General features: G+C 34.5%; 1 pseudogene; it reads left to right on the top strand.

Annotated features, from left to right (window-relative positions):
• The first annotated feature begins 1,777 nt into the window (after positions 1-1,777).
• On the top strand, positions 1,778-24,089 carry LOC125869047 (uncharacterized; annotated as a pseudogene).

Below are 24,089 nucleotides of genomic sequence, written 5' to 3'. Positions count from 1 at the left end.
AAATCGGGTAAGATGACAAGAAAAATACACGACAAATATCGTCTATAAGGTAATATTATTGAGATATGACCAATTACATGATTGAACCTCAAAAAATTGAAATAACTATATGCATTTAACTAATAAAAATTTTCATTGATCATCTTCATAGGTTCGCGTGAATAAGATATATATATGATGATCCACATTGAACATTCACAAAAAAATCTGCAATATTATTTTGTACAAATCCTATTATTCAAATCATAGATTAAATAAGCAATACTATTTACTGTAACATATATTTTCTGAATAGGTAATCACGTGCAACGCGCGTGTCGTAAAACTAGTTATATAAAGTGCAACTAATCACATATCTCATATTTTTTATTATGCTATCAAACTCCTTCTTTCTTTGTCACACCATTTTCACAATTGAATCAAATGGAGTTGCAAGACTCACACAACCAATAAGATTGTATTTCACACTTTTTCAATATTATGTGACTTGACAAGGAAAATTCTATCACATGTTTTATGGTTTTTTTTTTCATTCCAAGAATGAAACTTATCTCACCCAAAACATTTCATGATAAATGACTACTCACCATGTTTTTCATAATTTATTTATAAATCTTATGTTAGAGTAAAAAATTATCTCATTATAGCCAAACAACATGTGATTTATTTCATAACAAATATATGCACTTGTAATACCCTTTTTAGAGCATTTCTCAAAGATGTAAAAATCATTTTTTTCACAATGACTTTTTTCCTCATTTCATGAGCCCCCACTATTTTAAGAATTTAAATATCATTTTTTCATGAAAAGCAGTATGGCCTTATTCATGAAAATACTAGGTATAATTTTTTTTCTTTACCTTGTCTCCACTTGAATTGAGAAAGTAGAAAAATACTTTACCATATACCTCTTCTCTTCCATCTCTTGAAGAGAGCGACGTTGAGCGGAATTATGTTGAGATCCCTATCCAAACTGTAAAAAAAACACGAATCTCCTTAAAATTGTTGGTGTAATATACCACAAATACAAAGTATTACAACTGAAAATAAAATGACTAAAATGAATAAACAAATATTTAGGCTGAGGCGCGGCTATCTTGCTCTCTTTAAGGAGATTCAAGCCCACTGTGGCATAATGTACACCGATCCAACAGTATCACTCTTGACTTGTTCCCTCCAGGATACAACAACCCAACAACTGTACAACTCAAGCAACTCCGGATTAGTTGAAGATTCCAAAACTCCACAAAAGAACACCTTCCTTCAACATGTAAATATTCTCTTTTGTATATAGTGAATATAGTTGAACAGTTAGAATATTATTCTTTGTCTCAACTCACTCTTTTACTATTACACACTAAAATATTATTTCACAATTCTCATCTTTTTTTGACTAACACTCTATCTCATATTTCTTGGGATACTTCACAAAGGAAAAAATACCATTATTTATAGGTGAAGAAGTCTTCCATATAATCAATGGGTAGAATGAGGGGTAGCAATGTGGGTAGATAGATGTGATAGATGTTACATAAGACACAAGACACTAATGGTCATATGAGTTACAAGAAACTATTGACCATGAGAGTAACAAGAACTAATGATCATATAAGTTACAAGAACCAATAGTCATCTTCTACCACAATTTATACCCATTAACATATGTCAATGGTTAATTTAGCCTTTACTACTGTCTTTTTAAGCAGGGCATTATCCATAATGGGATGAAGATCACCCTATTCATTTTGTTGGACATTCAGCTGGAGCACATGTTGTTTGAGTTTTGCAACAAATGCTAGCTGATAAGGTAGTCTGCTTATAATCAATTAATGGATTTTGAGAATTTGGAAGGAGTTTTGTTGTGAATTTTAAGTTTATTGTGACTGTAGACATTTAAAGGTTATAAGAACACTTGCAAAAACTGGGTCTTAAGCATCACAACATTGTCTGGAGCATTCAATGGGGCTACAAGAACCTACTTTGATGGAATGAAGTAGGTTTCTTATATGTTATTATTTTGTAGTCCACTTGTCTGCCTTAGACCAATCTTATTTTCTCTAGTTCAAATATAGTTGATATCTCATTGGCTGTTCAATATATCAATTGTGCTAACAATAACAACAAACCTAGTGTAATTCCATAAATAGAATTGGGGAGGGTAGAATATACCTTACGCTTACTATGGCTAAGGTAGGACTGTTTTCGATAAATCCTTGACTCAAAGGAAGATCGAAGATGTAAAAGGAAGTAGTAGCAACAAGCAAAAATAATAATAAGATAGTACAATAATCAAGGCTAAAGAAACAAGTAACTAATACTACAAGAATGGGAAAGCAATATACCTCTTCCCCTCCTTAAGCCTACTACAACCATCTTCTCGCACCTTCTTACGAGGAGCTTGTTGGAATGTATGCGTCCACCGATTTTGATAGGACCAGGTTCTCAGCACAGTTACAATGATAAACAGTAAAATAAATGCTAAAAGTAAAGATTGCACAAACAACTTTACGTGGAAACCTCCTTGCTCAAGGGAGTAAAACCACGACTTGTTCTCAATAGGACTTTTCAAACTACTTTCACTAATCTTCTCCAAGCAAAAGTAAAAGTCAGTTTACACAATGAGATTAGCCTGCTAATCTCCACACTAAGCAATACCTCCTATCACTTAGTTGAGCCAGAGCAGATACAACACTGCCCACTATACTAATCATAACCGATTAATATAGACTTTAGCGTAAGAAACTAAATTACCCTTAACCTATTTCTTACAATGATTCACACAAGTTTGAAACGTTTCTTTCACAAGTGAAAAGACTTCTACAATATAAGAACTTATTACAAGCAGACAAGTACAGCTGGTACAGAAAGTAAATAGAAGCACTTCTATCAGGTCCCTTGCTGTTTTGAAGCTTGAAAATATCTTTCTTTGAATGAATGATGAATAATGTTGTTTGTTGTTTAATATATACCATGAAGAATTATTATCCAATGTACAAACAACCTCGTCGCTTCTGATTGGTGAAGTACTCTACAACTTTACCAACTTTCTGACGCGGACAGGTTTTACAGTTGTTCAGCACTTTGACACTGGACGAGTATTCATACTCTGCAGAGGACCAGGTCCCTGCACTTGTGAGGATATCATCAAAACATTTAGGAACTTAAGCCCTTATCAATTTCCCCTTTTTTGATAATGACAAACAACCTGCATTAACTCCTTTCGTGAGTGAACAAAACATTAATTCAATTCAATAACCGGTGTTCCCCCTTAATCAACTCCCCATTAATCCCCGAACGAATTGCAACAAAACAGTTCCCCCTTAATCCCCAAACAAATTACAACAAAACTTCCCTCTTTTGATATCATTGAAAAAGAGAAGCAGTAAACATATGCAGGTTAAAAAGCACGGCAATCAAGAATTCAGGGCCACACAGAACATGTGTATGTAAGCATAAAGAGAATATTAAGCCACATATAAATAGGGCAAAATCATAAATAACATTAGATCACAAATACTGACCACTGTAGTTAGTCAAAACAACATAAAGTCACAAGAGTTTTAATCAGGATTGAAGAACAAAGAAGGAAACTAGGGAAATAAGACACTTTTAGGACGGAGGAGAAAGGGGATTGAGGGTGCGCATAAACAGAGACAGACGCTCATTTGCATCCTCATGAGACTTGATAAGCTGCTTGTTTAGGGATTTAATTTCCTCATTGAGAGAGGCATTTGTCTTCAGCAGCATTGTTTTTTCATCCCTCAACTCTTTGAGCACCTTCTCATGACCCTCACTAGTACCAGGTCCTCTGGAAACAACCTTCTGCAATTCAGACTTAAGCCTAGTGGTTTCAACCTCCTTATCACTCAGAATCTTGGTGAGATCAGTCACCTCCCTCTTAAGAGTAGCCTGTTGCTCTAGAACATCCGCCACCTGAGATCTGCCTCTAGCCTATCCCTCAATGCACTCACATTCTAGTAGAGAAGACATAGTGAACATCTGCTTGGTGGTACCAGGTACCCCTTTTCCCAATGGAACTTCAAAATGATTAAAAACAAGGTTTAGCAGATACCCATAAGGAATGTCGTGCTTGGCATTCTTCCATGTCATAATCCTGTGCATATGTTCCAACATAATTGCAAGGAGGTTGATCTCTTCAAGCTCATCAAGGTTTTCCATGAGGAAGAGATCGGCAGCGGATGTCACTGTTCTCTTCTCAGTCCTTGGTACCATTACTTTGTTAATGAACTCAAACATCAACTGATACTCCCCATTGAGAAACGTTTTAGGGATCCCTGCAAGCTTGACATCTCCTCGTTTGGTAGCACGTTTTGAGAAATCACCAGTTGGTTTACAACCCTCAATAGTTCGAGTTCCTATCACAGGCATTCTGAGAATGATTCCCAAAGTTTCTTCATCAAGACAAATCTCCACATTCCTGATAATATTTTTGATTCCACCATTATCTAGTAATTCCATTATGTAGAAGAATTCATGCACTTCAGGTTCGTGCAAGTATGGAACTGGTGTTTCAAAAAGATGATTCCAACCTTGAATGGTGACATCGTCAACCAGATTGGCCATACCAAATTTTGTTAGAATGTCGGGGTCAAAGACTCTTCCATTCAAGACCTTTTGTTGCTCCATTTTCTCTACCCGCTCCTCTCTAGTCAATTCCCTTTCTTCGATTTGATTTTTAACCCTGGTACCAGGTCTTTTTACGGGTTGTTCTTATAACTGCTTTCTCTCTTTTTCTCCTTTAGCAAGAGATTTCGGCAGTTTAACCTTCACCCTCTTTGCAGATGATTTCTTTCCCCCTTTTTGATTTTCCTGTGATTTAACCCTTTCTACCTCAGCTTCTCGTCTCCTTTTTTCCACAGACTTGGCAGCATGCTCAGATTCAGTTTCACTGTTCTCAATAGGCAAGGGAATGGAGGCAGGTTCCAACCCTTCTCTTCTCCTCTTCCTAGTTCTCTCAGTCTGGGCTTTGTTTGCCGTAATCGCACTCCCCATAAACTTTTGTGTTTCACTTCTTGTAACATACTTTCTTTTGTCCCCTTTTGGATGAGACGGTACTAATTTTCCCTTCCCCTTTCTCTGTCGCTCCTTTTCTTGTTCAGCAGATTTATCAATAATGACAATCTTAGGCATGCCTTTAACTGTTTCCAACTCCGCAACATTTTCTTGAGATTTGTTTCTTCCCCGCCTTCCTCTTGAGTTCCATTTTAGTGGGATCTCTTCTTCTTCTTCCTTATCGCTCCCAACATCGAAGGATTTTGGTGTTTGGTCGAAGATATGTTCACTTCTGTGAGGGACCTGATCCGGTGACTCCAGTTCATGCTCCAGAAAAGTAGGTTGAACATCACCTCTCAATGAGACTAGGCTTTGAACGGCTACCAGTTCCGCCCCAACGGTTAGGATACATGATTCAGGACCTTTCCCTCCTGGCAAGTCCCCTTCAAACAATCTCTCAGACATGGCAGACGACACTGCCATGGAACCAACGTCAATTTCTTCTGAAAAAAGTTCAACATTAGGTTTTGCCATAGATTGTGCTTCTGAATTTTGGGAGTTGTCACCATATAAGATAAGAATGGGGGAACATACCACAATATTCTCAGAGTGAAGAACAGGGAAGGCTAAGATGTCAGCCAACGGGGTGATAGATTCATCCATTTCACCAACACCACACACTGGGGTGGATGGAGACTCTTCTGGGAGAGGAACGGATAAGTTAAATAAACTAGGGTTTTCAACCTCTTGTGAGATAAGTGTCTTTGAAAAAGATTCAGAGTTAGGCATTTTGAAGAAAAGAGGGAAGCAGAGTTTGGAGAGGTTTACTATTTAAAGTTAGAAAGGTATTGGGTCCCAACAGTGGTGACCTTTGGTTTTAAAAGCGACAGGGCGTTTGAAACTGACGCGGTGAATGGGCAAGTGACATGTGGTAATGATGTTGACATTCAAACGGTGTAGTATAAGTGATACTAACCTTATGAGAACTAGGTCCTTTTTTCAGTTTGTAGCTCTGCCTGTGTGATTTAACTTTCCCTTCAGCTAGACACACCATGAGTGTATACCTGCATTAAGGTACCAGGAGTGAATTCTTTTATGACACACATTAAAACAAGTATAAATACATGCCCTCCTTAACATAATCAAAATGGAAGATTTTTGTGCAAACTTGTTAAGGGATCGGGTGATCTTGTGAATCCCAGTCTCATCCGATTTTTGATAACACTAGTATTATCACAAATAAGAGGAATGGTGTCTGAGGGTACACCAAAGTCTTCCAACTGCTGCTTGATCCACAATAATTGTGCACAACATGATGCATCAGCCACATACTCTGCCTCTGCAGTAGACAAAGCCACATAATTCTGCTTCTTTGTTCCCCATGAAATCAAAGTTGATCCCAGGAAGTGTGTCATGCCTGATGTGCTTTTTCGATCAACCAAAAAACCTGCATAATCATCATCAGCATAACCTATAAGATCAAAAGAGTCACCAGTAGGGTAAAAGAGGACCAGGTCCTGAATTCCCTTCAAGTATCTCATGATACGTTTGGTGCTGCTTGAAATCTTGTACACATCCCTACACTGAACACTATATTTGACCTGCTTGCAGTGAGTTATAGAAGTGACCCAATAATTCCCCTATACATGGTCTAATTGACCTCCATGCCATTTTCATCTCTATCAAGTTTCACACTTGTGCTCATAGGAGTATCCAACACCTTTGCCTCGAGAAGATTAAATTTCTTGAGTAGTTTTTTGATATACTTCTGTTGGCATAATGAAGTGCCTTGAGAGGTTTGTTTGATCTGCAAGCCTAGGAAGAAAGTGAGCTCACCCATCATGCCTATTTCGAACTCATTACTCATCAAAACAACAAACTCTTTGCACAGTGAGTCTGAAGTAGCTCCAAATATGATATCATCTCATATACCTGCACAATCAACAATTCCTTACCTCTAGATTTCAAGAACAAAGTATTATCAATTTTACCTCTTTTGAACCCATTGGCTAGCAGGAGTTTTGATAGGCGTTCATACCAAGCTCTGGGAGCTTGCTTTAACCCATACAAAGCTTTGTCCAGTTTCAGCACATGATTAGGCAGGTCTGCATCTTCAAAGACTGGGTGCTATTTGACATATACTTCCTCTTTCACTATGGATGAAAAGAAATATAAGAAGAAGCGTACTAGTAGAAAATTAAGAAAAATAAGAAGAAAATTAAACAAATTATATCCGAAATATAAACAACTCAATATCAACAAAAACTGATAATGACAAATTAGATCAATTAATAGATAATATATCTAAAATAGAATATAAATATATTCAAATATTTAAAACTACAATGAATAACGAAAATAACGAATATAGACAAAAATTTACTGAAATAATTATAGCGAAAAGACAAGAATTAGCACATAGGCAAAGTAGACTTAACAATAATATATTCGCAGGAACTTGTAAAAAATCTATAGTACCACAAAGGAAAACTATTTTATATCTACAGATACAGATAGAAAGTTTAGAATATAAACTTCCACACAATCTATAAATGAATAAGGAAGAATATGCCATAGACGAAAAAATATATGAAAACTATGACGGATTAAAAATAAAGATAATATTTTCTAATCTAGGAAGAAGATACAAAAAAATAGGTGACAATATAAGTTTAATGTTAGAAAAAGAAACGGTAAAACTAGAAGATAGTTTAACTGCTATGATAAGAATACCAAAAGAAAATGAAAACGGAAATTGAAAAAATAAAACAACAAGCAAAAAAGGAAGTACAACAATTAGAAGAAGTAAAAAAAATACTAAAATAATAGAACTAGAAAAAGAGTTGGCAATGTTAAAAGAAATGTATGAAATGAAAGAAAAAGAAAAAGAACAAAAAACAAAATTAGCAAATGAGATAATTAAATTTAAAGAAAAAATGCAATTAGAAGATGAATTAGAAGGAAAAGAAGAAAATAACCAAGATAATCTACCTGAAATAAGAATTGATGAAATAAATGACGATGATCTAGATGAACAACATTTAGAAACAAGCGAAACATATACGGAACTTCTAACAAATATAGATAATACAAAGAATTTAGAAGTAAATACAGGAGACATAGACATGGATGAAAAACCTAGTACATCAGGAATAAAAAACCCAAAAAATTTAAAATATTATAATACAAACTATGGACAATATGATAAAGAAAAAACTATATGGATAAAAGATTAAATAAAAAATGGACACCCAAACCAATAACTAAACAACATGATTTTTTAGATTTAGACTGTGTAGCAGATATAAATAAAACAATCCAATTATGGATGGGATATATATCAAAACAATTAATAGATAACAAAATAGGAATGACAGAAACACCAAGATATATAGAAAGAACACTTATAGGAACAGTAAAATTATGGCTACAAAATTTATCAAATGAAAGTTTAAAAACTCTAAGAAGTAATAAAAAATCTAATGGTGAATTAGCTACTACAACTATGGAAATATTACATAAATACGAAATAGCTATAAGAAATGAATTTAGTAGTATGACAACAAAAGTAGAAGAACAAAATAGAGAAAAAATCATAAACCGAAATCTAATGACAAAATTAGCAATTTGTAATGTGTTATATGGATGAATATACATGTGCATTTAGAGAATATTATTATAAAGGAACATATAGCACAGAAGAAAGTAAGGAAATAAGAAAATTATATTTTACAAAATTACCAGAACCTTTTAACTCAAAAGTAATAAAAAGTTGGAATGAAGCAGGATTAATAGATACGTTAGGAGCCAGAATAAAATTCTTACAACGATGGTTTATAGAACTATGCATGTTGCAAAAATAAAATGACACCCCAATTTGGTTGTACGGCAAATACTATAAAAAGAGATATAACAAAAAATATAGATCAAAATATAAATATAAAAAACCAAGAAGAAGATACTATGTAAAAAACTACAAAACCAAAAGACCAAAAAGAAAACTAACGGAATGTACTTGTTATAATTGTGGAAAATTAGGACATATAACTAGAGATTGTAAATTACCTAAAGACCCAAAGAAAAAACAAATATCAGAAATAATAATAGACAATGAAAAATATACACAAATAGAAAACGTAGATTATGAATTAGAAAGTGAAGATAGCATGTATGAATTATCAGAAAACGAAACAGACGAAATGGAAAATAATTTAGCAATAGAATCAGATAATGAACGCTATATAAATGACTGAGATAGATATACAAATAATAACTAAAGAAAAATATCAAGATGAAGAATCGGCAGAACAAAAAATAATATTTGATAATAATATATTTGAACAAATAAAAGGAAAAGAATTAGACCTAAGCGTAGAAAAAATATTCGAAATACCAACAATAAGAAACTGGTTTAAACGACAAAAAGAAGAATATTATGTAGTAAGCCAAAGAGAACATATCATAGATTGCAAATATACCAAGGGAAAGACTTAAATACCAATAATAAACAAACGAATAATAAATAAAGAAATACAAGATATTAAAGCTAAAAATCCAATTAAATATGTACATTTAGGAGGAACAGAAATACTAATAAAAGCATGTTTTAGAGAAGGAATAGATACATCCATAGAAATATACTTAGCGGATGATAGAACTATACAACCCATTGAAAAAAGTACAATAAGTGCAGTAAAAGGTAACCTCATATACCAAAAATTTAAATTTATAATAAGTGCTAACTACTCAGTAGCAATAAATGATAGAAACATAGATAAATCACTAGTATTATATTGGAAAATGTCAGGGATAGAACTAGCCTCAGGTAGTAAAATATTTACAGCTAGATGTAAAAACTTATATGTTTTAACAACAAAACATAAAATAACAGCAAAAAATAAAATAAAAATAAAAAATCCTTTTGAAAGGATAGTTACAGTCATAAATAATAATGATTATAGTTATAATGAGATTGATATAGAAGAAGATTTAGAAATAATAAAAGAAAGACTAAGTACATCAAAAAGAATAAACTATAAAATACCCCAAATATCATCAAAAATAAGTACCTCAAGTAGAATAGATAAAACTCCACAAAAATCAATAGAAGAAGAAATAGAACCATATCATTACTACATAACGGGAGTAATGGAACAACGAAAATATCTAATATTAATAAATACAGGACAAGAAGAAAACTATATTACAAGAGAACTAGTAACAGAAGATGAAATAATTACTACTGAACTAACATGCCCTGAACTACCAAAGGCATTGATATATACTGAAGAAACTACGGAAAAGGAAATAATCATTGGATGAGTACCAATAATAATAAAGTTTTAAAGTATATCAAGGAGATAAAAATATCACTTTAGGAATAAAATGGTTAGAACAAGTGAAACCATATAATTTAGAAGACAAACAGTTAACAATAAATTATAATAATAAGAAGATAATAATAAAAAGAGCTTTCTTATGATAAAAACATGAAAATATATATACTTGCAAAGATAATAATATAAGGATATTACAACAGATATTATACACCAATGATAGACATGGGAGCAGAAGCTAATATATGTAAATACAATTGCTTACCAGAAGATAAATGGGAAAAAATTAAAACACGGATAGTAGCAACAGGATTTAATAATGAAGGAAGCATGATTACATATAAGGCAAAAAATATAAAAATACAAATATGGGATAAGATATTAACTATAGAAGAAATATATAACTTTGAATTGACCACAAAAGATATGTTATTAGGAATGCCATTTTTAGAAAAATTATACCCACATATAATAACAAAAACACACTGGTGGTTCACAATACCATGTAAACAAAATATAGGAGCAAAAATAGTAAATAACAAAAAACGAAAAACAACAGAATGGATAAAAGGAAGTGAGAAAATTACACAAAAATCAGAAAATATAAAAGAAGAAGACCCTAAAATAGAATTAATTATATTCTCTATAGATAAAATAAAAATAATTCAAGATAAGTTAGAATTATTATAAAGTGAAGATCCTTTACAAGGATGGGAAAAACATAAAACAAAAGTAAAAATTAGCTAATTGATAATAATAGTATAATAACCCAAAAACCATTAAAATATAATTTTAATGATTTAACAGAATTTAAGATACATATAAGTGAATTACTAGAAAAAGGGTATACACAAGAAAGCAATAGCAAGCATACAAGCCCAACATTTATAGTAAATAAGCACAGTGAACAAAAAAGAGGAAAAAGTAGAATGATTATTGATTATAGAAATTTAAATGCAAAAACTAAAACATATAATTACCCAATACCAAATAAAATATTAAAAATAAGACAAATACAAGGATATAATTACTTTAGTAAATTTGACTGCAAATCAGGATTTTACCACTTAAAATTAGAAGAAGAATCTAAAAAACTTACAACATTTATAGTACCACAAGGATTTTATGAATGGAATGTATTACCATTTGGATATAAAAAAGCCCCAGGTAGATATCAACACTTTATGGATAACTACTTTAAACAACTAGAAAATTGTGTAGTATATATTGATAATATATTACTATATTCTAAAACCCAAGATGAATACATAAGATTATTAGAAAAATTCATATATATTATAGAATATTTAGGCATAAGCCTAAGTAAAAAGAAAGCAGACATAATGAAACGCCAAATAGAATTCCTAGGAATACAAATAGATAAAAATGGAATAAAAATGCAAACGCATATAGTACAAAAAATAATTAACTCAAATGAACAACTAGATACAAAAAATAAATTACAATTATTCTTAGGACTAGTAAATCAAGTCAAAGAATACACACCAAAATTAGCAGAAAATTTAAAACCATTATAGCAAAAATTAAAGAAAGATGTAGAATACCAGTTTGATAAAAAAGACCAAACACAAATACAAAAAGTAAAATTATTATGTAAAAACCTACCTAAACTATATTTTCCGGATGAAAACAAAAAATTTACTTATATAGTAGAATCAGACGCCAGTGAAAAAAGTTATGAAGGAATCTTAAAATACGAGTATGATGGAGAAAAAATAGAACATCAGTATAGATATTATTCAGGAACATTTATTAATACAGAAATAAAATGAGAAATAAACAGGAAAGAATTATACGCAGTTTATAAATGCTTATTATCATTTGAACCATATATTATAACAAGTTTATTATAAGGACAGATAACACACAAGTAAAATGGTGGCTAACAAGAAAAATACAAGATTCAGTAACGACAAAAGAAATAAGAAGATTGGTATTAAATATATTAAATTTTACATTTACTATTGAAGTAATAAAAACTGATAAGAATGTTATTGCAGATTACTTATCAAGACAAAGCTACTCAGACTGAGAAAGAAAATACAATTGAAGATATACTCAAAGCCATTACTACACTTTGTACCAAAGAGGATAGTATGGACAATGAGATACAAAACTAAAGTCTAAATCTATAAGTCAGTCGCATGACTATAAACATGCATAGATATGTCAATCGGACGACACTAAACATCCAGAGATAAAAGGAGACGCTGGGATACTCCAAAAAACCCATAATGATTGTTTCAATGCAGCTGCAGGTACAAGCAAAATAGTTAGGAAACAATATACAAGCACTAATCTAAACAAAATGTTTGAAAAACCATTTACACCAAAAATACCAAAAGACCCATTGATTATATCATTGCAAACCTCAACGTATGCAGAGAGCCTAAACAAATACAAAAAAATTTATAACCATATCACACAAACCTATATTAGGAATATACATAAAATCCAAATATATTTGAATCTTAATCCCAGATCTACCACCACTAAAGAACCAACCCAAGATTATTTAACCTAAAAATTACAAGGGTACAATAAGTTGATAGCTCAACCAAAAACTAAAGAAAATTTAGTCAAAACTTGTTACAACTATGGATTATTAAGTACAGTTTATACATACGATGGGGAAGAACTAAGTGGTATACCAGAGATACACAGAGCATTCATAACCAATAAAAGAGTAACAAAAGGCAATCTATTTTATGTAAAGTTTTATGATGCCCCAACAGAGATACTATATGATGAGATAAAACCAATAATACAAGTTGTAAAAATAGGATTAACCAGAGATATGATAATTCCAGAAGATATCGAACAACAACTAGAGATACAAGAAATTGAGATACCAAGTTTCTATGCTAATAAGAGAATAATTGGTATGTCAACAATTATCCAAGAACTAGCAAATAATTATCTAAATGGGAATGCAATATGAAGTTATTATTCACTAGAACAACTTATGATATATTCAAACTCAAGGGAGCTAAGGCAAGCAGATATGGACGAAGTACAAAAATGGATATTATCCCTATTCAAACCAGAAGAACAACCTATTACCAGAGCATTAAAGAAGGGATTCATCTCAAATGAACTATTAACCAGATATTGTAAACTAATTGGACACAAATATCTAGATCATATATGTTCAAAATGCAATGGAGAAGATAATGTAATCCCCGATGTCCAGCTGGAATGATAAAATAAAAGAAGATAGAGACGGAAAAGAGATAAGATAAAGAGAAAAAGACAAAGAAGATAAAGACAAAGGACAAAGAGATAAAAAGAAGATATAAAAACGTGTTTGGCCAACAAAGCCACACAAAGCCAAAAGTAGATGTAAATTATTATGTAAAAGTCTTAAAGTGTACAATAGTAGTCACACTATTGTAAATTATTAGGTACAAGTTAGTAGAGTAAATTAGTCAACATATGCATGTGCATTATTAAAGTAGTATTGACAAGTGTAAAGTATGGTAGGTGGTGTGTATTATTAAGAAGACAAGTGTAAAAGTAGTGGGTAGGGATGATTGTAAAGTAAGTGTGTAGTACCGTACGTGCATTACTGTGCACTAATTCCTTTCTATATAAAGAAAGGTATATGTAACATAAAGGGCAGACTTTGAATAAAGGAAGGACTTTCACAAAAAAAAAAAACTCTCTCAAATATTTAAAATACTTAATAGATAATGGAACAACCCTCAGATATCATGGATAAGCAAGAGGAAAAGGTATATTGTTCAAAAAATATACAGAACTAATTTCATATATTCATGAATATCATATATATGATTGAATAAATTTATGTTAGTTATTATGTATTAGAATTATTTGAATCATGACTTCTAGTTTATTAGCACACTGGAAACAGGGAGAAAACTTCTATATTATGTCATCCTAATGTTGAAACCAGTAGGCGAGGAAAGCCGTTTAGGAGAGTAAACAAAGTTGAGGCGCTGATAAGAATGAAGTATCCACTAAAGTACGATGCTAGTAGTGACAGGAGAACATGATAAACAGATAATCTAGTTCATAATAATCTAATATGAATTTAATCAATTATGAATATGATAGGAAGGAATAATTGAAAATAAAAACCTGCATGATAAAGAACATGACTACATACATGCATGATGAAATGATAAAGAACTATGAAACTTTAATCTTATATATACTTAAAGGTATAGAAATAATTGAATTAAGGAGAATAATATGGGAAAAAATATTTAATGATAACGAATCAGAAGATATATTAAACCAACAATGGTAAGAAATAGACCTACTTGATTTAGACCTCGAAAGAATAGAATGGTATGATTTTGAAATAAATTCAGACTAAAATGAACTACGAATATTTACAATATTGGACAAAATCTATGGAAGATATAAAACTATTAGAACAATTAATGGAAGAAAATTTATATATGTACCTAAGAACCCAATATATGTTATATCTAGAATATATCATAAATAATATTAAAGAGATATCAAGATTAAAACACTTAGCAAAAGAATATTATAGTAAAATCTTTAAAATGGATTCCTCACCTACCAAAAAAGTCATGAATTCCACACCTACTACACAACCAAAAATATCATGAATCCCTCACTACCAATAAGATGAATTCCGCACCAAAAAACGGTATCCATTCAAGAAGGCGCCCTTGACATCCATTTGAAACAACTGGAACTTCATGTGGGCGGCAAAAGCTATTAAGATTCTGATGACTTCCATTCTAGCTATAGGAGCAAAGGTCTCATCATAATCAATCCCTTCTTCTTGGTTGTAACCTTGCACCACAAGCCTTAATTTATTTCTAGTAATGGTGACATGCTCATCAAATTTGTTTCTGATGACCCATCTAGTCCCAATAATGTTATGTCAATTGGTCTGGGGACCAGGTGCCACAACTTGTTTCTCTGAAGCTGATGGAGTTCCTCATGCATTTAAGTTACCCAATCTACATCCTGCAAGGCTTTTTTGATGTTCTTTGGTTCAATGGATGATATGAATGCTGAATGAGCAACTAGATTTCTTGATTTAGATCTAGTTTGAATTCCTGAGTCAAGTGGAGAGATGAGATTGTCCAGCGGATGTGAAGATTGATGCTTCCATCCAGACTTTCTGGTAATCTCTTCTTCTTTGTCAGCATCAGAATCACCTTTACCTTCTTCAAGATTTTGAGACATTGTTTACTGTGATGTACCTGAGGGACCAGGTCCTCTTGAGTGTTCTGCATCCTTCTCTTTTGTACCCTAATCATCCTGTTGCTTGTTCATCAGCTCCTCAAACTCATAGTCCTCACTGTTCTCATTTCTTGTACCCAATTCATCAAACTTGGCGTGCATGCTTTCTTCAATACAAAGAGTTTGCTTGTTAAACACCATGCACGTCTTGCTTGTAGATGAGTACCCTACAAATACATCTTCATCACTTCTGGCATCAAACTTGTCTAAATCATCCTTTCCATTATTCAACACAAAGCATTTGCACCAAAATGGTCTAAGATGTGCAGTTGAAGGTTTTTTGTTATTTAATAGCTCATAAGGTGTTTTCTTAATGATAGATCTGATAAGACACATGTTTGTCACATAGCATGATGTATTAACTGCTTCTGCTCAAAAATTCATTGCAAGTCCTAAGTCGATCAACATAGTTCTAGCAATCTCTACCAGAGTTCTATTATTTCTTTCAACCACTCAATTTTGTTGAGGATTTCTTGGTGCTGAGAAGTTGTGATTGATTCCATTTTTTGTACAAAACCCTTCAAGTAGAGAGTTTTCAAACTCTGTACCATGATCAGATCTGATACTGGCTATCTTGCCATTTATCTTCAATTGGATGGCTTTGGCAAATGTGATCAGTTGTCCAGTTGCCTCATCTTTCGTTCACAAAACATGTTCCAACTAAACCTGGAAAAATCATCAACAATGATAAAAATATATTTACCTCCTCTCCTTTGGATTCTGATAGGTCCACATAAGTCCATGTGGAGCAGCTCCAGAGGTCTCGTTATACTGACTCCCTTCTCGGCTTTAAATGATGACTTAGTCTGTTTCCCTTTAGCACATGCATCACAGACTTTGTCACTCGAAAATTTTAGTGTTGGCAATCCGCGGACCAAGTCCCCTGTAACAAGTTTGTTCAGCAATGAAATACTCACATGACCCAGTCTCCGATGCCACAGATCTGTATCATCAGATTGAGCACTTAAACAGGACAGATCATCTCCCTCAATGGAATCTAGATATGCAACATACATATTTTTAACTCTAGTAGCAGACATGACAACCCTTTTGGTAATGCAATTTGTAACCAAACATTTATCAGCAATGAACTTGACTTCATTTCCCTTATCACAGATTTGTGAAATGCTCAAAATATTGTATTTTAAACCCTCCACATAGTGTACATTGTTTATTAAATTATCAACAGATCTTCCTATCCTGCCAATACCAAGGATAGAGCCTGTCACGCCCCGAGCCTACACCCTGGGCGGGACCGGCACTCGGAGACCATTGTTGGCCCCAAGCGAACCCTTGGCCTGGCTTTCTTAACTCAGCGGCAACTTGACTTAACAGAATAACTCAATGCAATGAAAGGTCATAAAACAACCAACTGATGCATAACATGTCAAAAGGCAGCTCGAGTCTCAAAATAGAATATTCACATATAAACATAGATGAGAGACTCAATACTAACTGACTGACTGTCTATGAAGCCTCTAAATACTGAGATGGATGTTGGGACAGACCCCGCAACACCCTAATAAAACAAAACTAAAAGAAACAAAATATCTGAGTCCTCCGAAAAGCAAGGAGGCTCACCACTGACTCTGGAGTGCTCAACTGGATCAACGACGTACAGGATGCTGATCTGGGGTACCTATATCTGCATCGTCATAAGATGCAGGCCAACTGGCATCAGTACAATTAATGTACGAGTATGCGAGCTGGAAAGCTAAATCACAACTTAAGCTTGAAAAGAGTACAAGAAAACACTTACCTTGGCTCTATTCAACTAATGAATAACTGAACTCAATATATAAAGCAATAAGACACATGCAATATATAAAGCTTGTAAAACTCTTAAAACATGACGTAAAAATCATATTTATAATATCATGAAAATACCATGCCTCCTCTCAAGGTCTACTTGTGCAATGTAAGAATGGAGTCCCATACCGCCATCCATACTAAGCAGAACCCTCGAGGAACCATGCTCTTTCTACTGTGGGAGCTTCTCTAATCGACAAACCACCACTATGAATATGAGTGGTGATACAACGTTTTACCTTACGTTGCCCGAGGACCATCCTATACCTTACCATGATATATGAAACTAATGATACAACGTTTTACCTCACGTTGCCTGAGGACCATCCTATACCTGGTCTTGATATAGGAAGCTAACTTTACTAAGTGGATCCACTAGCTTAACTTTACGGGTTCATTTAAAAGTATGACCCGTTAACTCCCATGTTGGCTACATGGTTCTTATGGAGAGTTGAGTTTAATATGAACTCGCGTCCCCAAATCGGTGCTTGATACTACTCCCAAAATGTTTTTAACTCATAAGTGTTTTAAACACATCTTTCTTTAAATGAGATAATTACTCAAAATCTAGCCCAAAGGCTCACTTGGAAACGATGTTCCTTTTTCTTGAAAACTATCCCTAAGGCTCTTTTGGAATCATAGCTCCTTTCTTACTCAAATGTAAAATCATTTAGAAACTTCTTTGGGAATACATAGTTCCCTAATAGCTTTTGAGAAATGAACTCAACTTACACTCTTGACTTAACTTGAGTCTTGAGACTCTTTACTTAGATTGAAACTCTAAGCTCTTTGCTTGACTTGAAACTTGAGTCTAAAAACTGAAGTTAAAACATTCAATGAAGACTCTTGAAAAGGTTGGAGGACTTGCTTGAACTTACTTCTTAACATGGCTTAACTTGACTCTAACTTCTCTTTAACTTGATACTAATTTGCCTTGAATTCAACTATGGATTCAAGGCATACGATCACACGTATTTGGATGAATTCGGGATGTTTAGAAACACTTTGGGGTGTTGGAAACAACTAGGGAACATAGGTATAACACCTAGGAACATGCATGAGAAAGCATGGAAGAATGGGGGAAACTTGGCGTCCTTGGCGCTCTGCAAGGCGCAGAGCACCAGCCCTCGAAGGTCAGAGGTCACCTGCTGGCGCTCTGAGAGGTGCGGCGCCCCAAGGGAAAAACCTCAGAGCCCCTTTTGGGGCGCGCTGGCAGGCGCGACGCACCAACCCCCTTGCCCAGAAACACGACTTTTCTCCCCCTTTTCTTCAACTCTAAACCATCCTTACCTCAAAGAATCTAACCCCAAACACTAAGGATCATCATATCCCTCAAAATACCATGGATTACAACTCAAAACACAACCCAATCATGTCTCACAACTAACAACAACTTCAACAACACAACTAACAACATCAACAACTAACACTTCAACAACAATTCCAATCTTTCCTCAAATCATAAAATGAGCTTGGTGTGTGGGGGAAAGGATCAACCCACACTAAGAACTCACATACCTTGAAAGGGATCACCCCCGACGAAAATCCACGTTGATCTTGACGGAAATAGTTGATCTCCTCTTTCTTCTCTTCTTCTTCTCCTTCTTCTCTTCTTCTTCTCTTCTTCACCCTCAAGAACCCTAACTTTCTCTCTTTAAAATGGAATAAAATGATCCAAAGATCAGCCCTATAGAACAATATAATCCCAAAAGAATTGGCTAGGGAAAAGACTAAAATGCCCTTAATTTTCCGGACGGATTCCCTGCCAACTGCCCAACTTTCAATGGCCATAACTCGCTCATACGAACTCGGAATTGAGCAAACTCGGTGGCGTTGGAAAGGTCATTACACAAGCTTCACAACCATAACTGGAACTACTACTAACTCATCCTGAGCTAGAAGTTATGACTGCTCAAAGTTGACCAAAAATTCATTTTTCCACACTTAGCCAAATTTTCCAGATTTTCAAATTCTTTCCAAAAATGACTATTTCCAATTCTAAGCCTCTTCCAAGCTATTTCAAAATGTCGGATGTTACAGAGCCCTTCTTTCCACCACCAAACGACACACCACCACCTTAGTGTGCTTTCAAAGAGAGAAAGTTTCAAGTGTCTCCAGTCATGTGCCTTGAGCATCCAATGTCCATGTACCGGCACTGACTCATTCCTCTCTTCTGCATAATATTCACTTGTTAGATTTAGGTACCCATTTCAAACGGAGTTCCCAATAACTATCAAAACACTTGATAAGAAACCTTCTTGTCGAGGAGGGCAGAGTGTTCTTACTGAAATGATAATGGGGACCAGGTCCCTTGTGTTCCCTTTTATCATTGTTTTCAGATTTGACAAATTTCACATGTTTTTCTTTTGTTCTTCTCAGATTCTCACATTTTTCTTTTAGATGAACATTACGCCCATAGTGAGGTCACAACAGATTGCAAAATACAGACACATATTTGCTATGAGAATTATAAGGAGGTTCTATTGGTCTGCATCCCAACTCTTTCTTTCCATTAAAACTCTAATTAGACAGGTTAAATAGTATCTTAGAGGAATCAGTCCACTTTAGAGAGTGGCTTAGCTCCTCCTTGATCCTACTCAGATCCTTTCTCAGTTGGGAATTAGTTTCAAGAGAAGCAACTAGCTTAGACTCCAAAATTTTAAGCTTTTCTTCCAATTCTTCCTCAAAGATACTAAGCTTTCTCTTTCCATTCTCTAAAGTACCAGGATCCTCCTTAGGAGTTATATTGCTAGTTTCTAGATTACCTATCCTTATAATCATTTCAGAAACTTGAGACATGAGAGATGAATTCTCATCCTCATACAAGCTCAATTTTCCATTTAACTTTAAGTTTTCAGTGGTCCGTTCATCAACAGAATCAATAAGCAGGGCAACAAGTTTCCTCAATTTTTCAACAGGAAAATTATATAGATCATCCTTAAGATCAAAAAGGGTTACCTCATCTGGATCTTCCTCATCATCAGATTTAGCCATCAAGGAGAAAATGGAGTTGAAAACACTTTCGTCATCTTTAATGGCCATTATTGATACATCCTCATGGATTTATGAATCTTCTTCTAACTTACTTGAATCATCTCCCCATACAGTAAAGGCTTTCTCACCAACTGATCAACATGAGCCTTCCTCCGAACATTGTCTGGGACCAGGTCCCTCTTCCAAGGTTTGGTGTCATGAGTTTCCTGCCTTTGACTGGGGCATTCCCTCATAAAGTGACCAGGCTTTCCACATTCTAGTGACATACGACATCTCATCCTCCTCCTCAGTCACCTCACTTTGAGTTGTTTTCAAAGCAATGGACTTCTCCTTCTTTCCTTCCTTCACAGTCGTCCCTTGTTTCTTGTTCATCTCGTAGGTCTGAAGATTTCCAATCAGTTCATCCATGGAAAGAATCGTTAGATCTTTAGCTTTTGTTATGGCATCCACCTTGCTTTCCCAAGATTTAGGAAGCACTTTGAGGATCTTGTGAATTTGCTTTCTAACAGAAATAGGCTCACCCAGGCCTCTCTGCTTATTGGTGATAGAGGTGAATCTTGAGTTCATCTCAAAGATGGTTTCCCTTTCCTTCATATCAAAATTTTCGTACTTAGTTGTAAGCATATCAACCTTGGACTCTTTCACTCGCTGGGTTCCTTCATGGGTTGTTTGAAGACAGTCCCAAATCTCATTGGTTGTCTCACAAGCAGATATTTTATTGTATTCGTCTGCTCCAATTCCACATACCAGAATCTTCTTTGCCTTGTAGTTTTTTTCAATTTTTTTCCTATTTGCCTCATTGTAGTCTTTTCTAGTTTTGACAACAGTAGTGGTAAGCTCCCCATCCTTCACCTCTTTTGTAGGAATATATGGTTCATCAAGGATAATGTCCCTCAACTCAGAGTCCTCAGCGTTGATGTAGTCGTGCATTCGATTCTTCCACCATCCATAGTATTGGCCATTGAAACGGGGTGGCCTGGTAGAAGATTGTCCTTCCTCCATATTGGGTGGAGCAGCCATTCCTTCAGGATCTTTTCTTTTCTTGGTGTTAACCAAACTGAAAAGTCAAGCTCTGATATCACTTGTTGGAATGTATGCGTCCACCGATTTCGATGGGACCAGGTTCTCAGCACAGTTACAATGACAAACAGTAAAATAAATGCTGAAAGTAAAGATTGTACTAACAACTTTATGTGGAAACCTCCTTGCTCAATGGAGTAAAACCACGACCTGTTCTCAACAAGACTTTTCAAACTGCTTTCACTAATCTTCTCTAAGTAAAAGTAAAAGTCAGTTTACACAATGAGATTAGCTTGCTAATCTCCACACTAAGTAATACCTCCTATCACTTAGCTGAGCCAGAGCAAATACAGCACTACCCACTATACTAATCCTAACCGATTAATATAGTCGTTAAAGTAAGAAACTAAGTTACCCTTAACCTATTCCTTACAATGATTCACACAAATGTGAAACGTTTCTTTGACAATTGAAACGAATCCTACAATATAAGAACTTATTACAAGCAGACAAGTGGAGCTGGTACAGAAAGCAAATAGAAGCACCTCTATCAGGTCCCTTGTTGTTTTGAAGCTTGGAAATATCTTTCTTTGAATGAATGATGAATAATGTTGTTTCTTGTCTGATATATACCATGAAGAATTATTATTCAATGTACAAACAACCTCGTCGCTTCTCATTGGTGAAGTACTCTGCAGCTTCACCAACTTTCTGACGCGGACAGGCTTTACAGTTGTTCAGCACTTTGACACTAGACGAGTATTCATACTCTGCAGAGGACCAGGTCCCTGTACTTGTGAGGAGATCATCAAAACATCTAGGAACTTAAGCCCTTATCAGAGCTTCACAGAACTACTATTCACATGTTTGAACCATCTAATTCCCACTGATCTGATCTCATCCTTCATGGGGCCACTCCCATCTTGGCTCGAATATTTTTATTCCTAGTCTTACCTCTCCTGGTATGCCACACATTCATCTCAACATCCACATCTCTCCAACTCTCAAGCCATCACATTGTAGAATATACTTCAAGTCTTGACGACATATTCTTATTACACAGAACACCGGATGTGAGCCTTCATTTCGTTAATCTCCTCATTATCTTGCATTAGTGATCCCAGTTACTTGAAACTCCCTCTCTTGAGGATAACCTGTGTATCAAACCTCACATTCAACCCACTTCATGGGTGGTGTCATTTTCTGGTTTTAGTAAGGACCTCAAAGACTTAGATAATATGATCAGACACCACTTTAGGTGTTGTTAAGTGGATTCAACCAGTAATTGTCATATCAGTATTAGATAGATAATATGAAGGTTTTAGACTTTGTTGTTTCTGTTAAATCCACTTCTAATTTGTTGTTGTTTTCCCTACTCTGTTTGGTTATGATAACATTGATGTCATCTGTTTACAACCTTTATTTTAAAGTTGTTTGATTATTTTCTGAAAGAAATAATCTTTACTTAATTGACTCATTTCATTTACAGTCTTGAATATGGAAAGTCCTTAAGTTTTGTGTCTTTGCTTCAACTTTGCCGCATTGAAGTAATAATTTATGATTGGTTCGACATACCCTGGCTGAAGAACTATTATAACTTTGGGTTTGACCACTTCAACATATCCTGGAGAAAAATTGGAATATGGGGTCTTATTGATTGCCTCTTAGGAAATACTGTCCATTTGCTTCAGAGGATTGGATACTTCCAGATCTAACCCTCCAGGGGTCGATCAAGCTGAACAGCCACTTGCATACGTTTCCTAACACGTACTACTTTAGCTATGCTACCAAGTGTACCAGAAAAGTCATGGGTATAACTGTCCCTTCTGGCATACTAGGTATACATCCTCTGTTGTTCATCAAAATCCTACAAAGAGTCTTTGGCGCTATTCTCCAGATGTCCTTCCCCCATAACAAGGCTATAACTCTACTTTTTTGTTGCCAAATAACAATTTTTATACGAATATACGTAATTTCATCATCTCACTGCTTTCGATTCCATCTAATTCTTGCAGGGATGAGGATTGGTGGGACAATGATGGTGCACTCAACACTTATCTATGACACATACTTGTTTCCCCATTGAGCATCCAAGTCGACTGGTTGTTAAAGATTTTGATTGCCAACTAGTCTGAAGCTTCTGCTATTATATTTGCATTACACTTCTTGCTATTGGATTTTTGCACCTTCTTGTCGCTATTTTTTCTCTAATATGTTTCTCACTTAACCCCATTACAGATGATACGATTTGGAAACTATGACTTTTATATTAATTTAATCAAGAGTTCTTAGGTATATACCAATTATCTTTGAGATATGGGAAACATTTGACTTGCTTTGTAAATTTGCAACTATTGAACGTACTGCATATTCGTTTGACATATCGAAATCTTGAGATTTCTATTGGGTGTAGTTGTTATTTGAATAAAATGACAGGTATTTCAGGGAAGCTTTAAAACTAACATTTCCTCTTTTTTCTTCTCTGGAATCAGGTACTATAAGATTGTCGAATGTGGTCACATTCTTTTCACTGTGAACCGTGAAAGAGCTGGAGTTCAATTTAATTTGATCTATGACAGCATATTTGAGCGTTGCAGGAAGTATGCCATCAGAAAGAATCTGACAATGCCAAACCATATTATTTAA

This window comes from Solanum stenotomum, chromosome 6 (genome assembly GCF_019186545.1).
Source record: "Solanum stenotomum isolate F172 chromosome 6, ASM1918654v1, whole genome shotgun sequence".
Taxonomy (NCBI): domain Eukaryota; kingdom Viridiplantae; phylum Streptophyta; class Magnoliopsida; order Solanales; family Solanaceae; genus Solanum; species Solanum stenotomum.
Note: the sequence above shows the minus strand (reverse complement) of the source record. Positions and strands in the feature narration are given on the sequence as shown.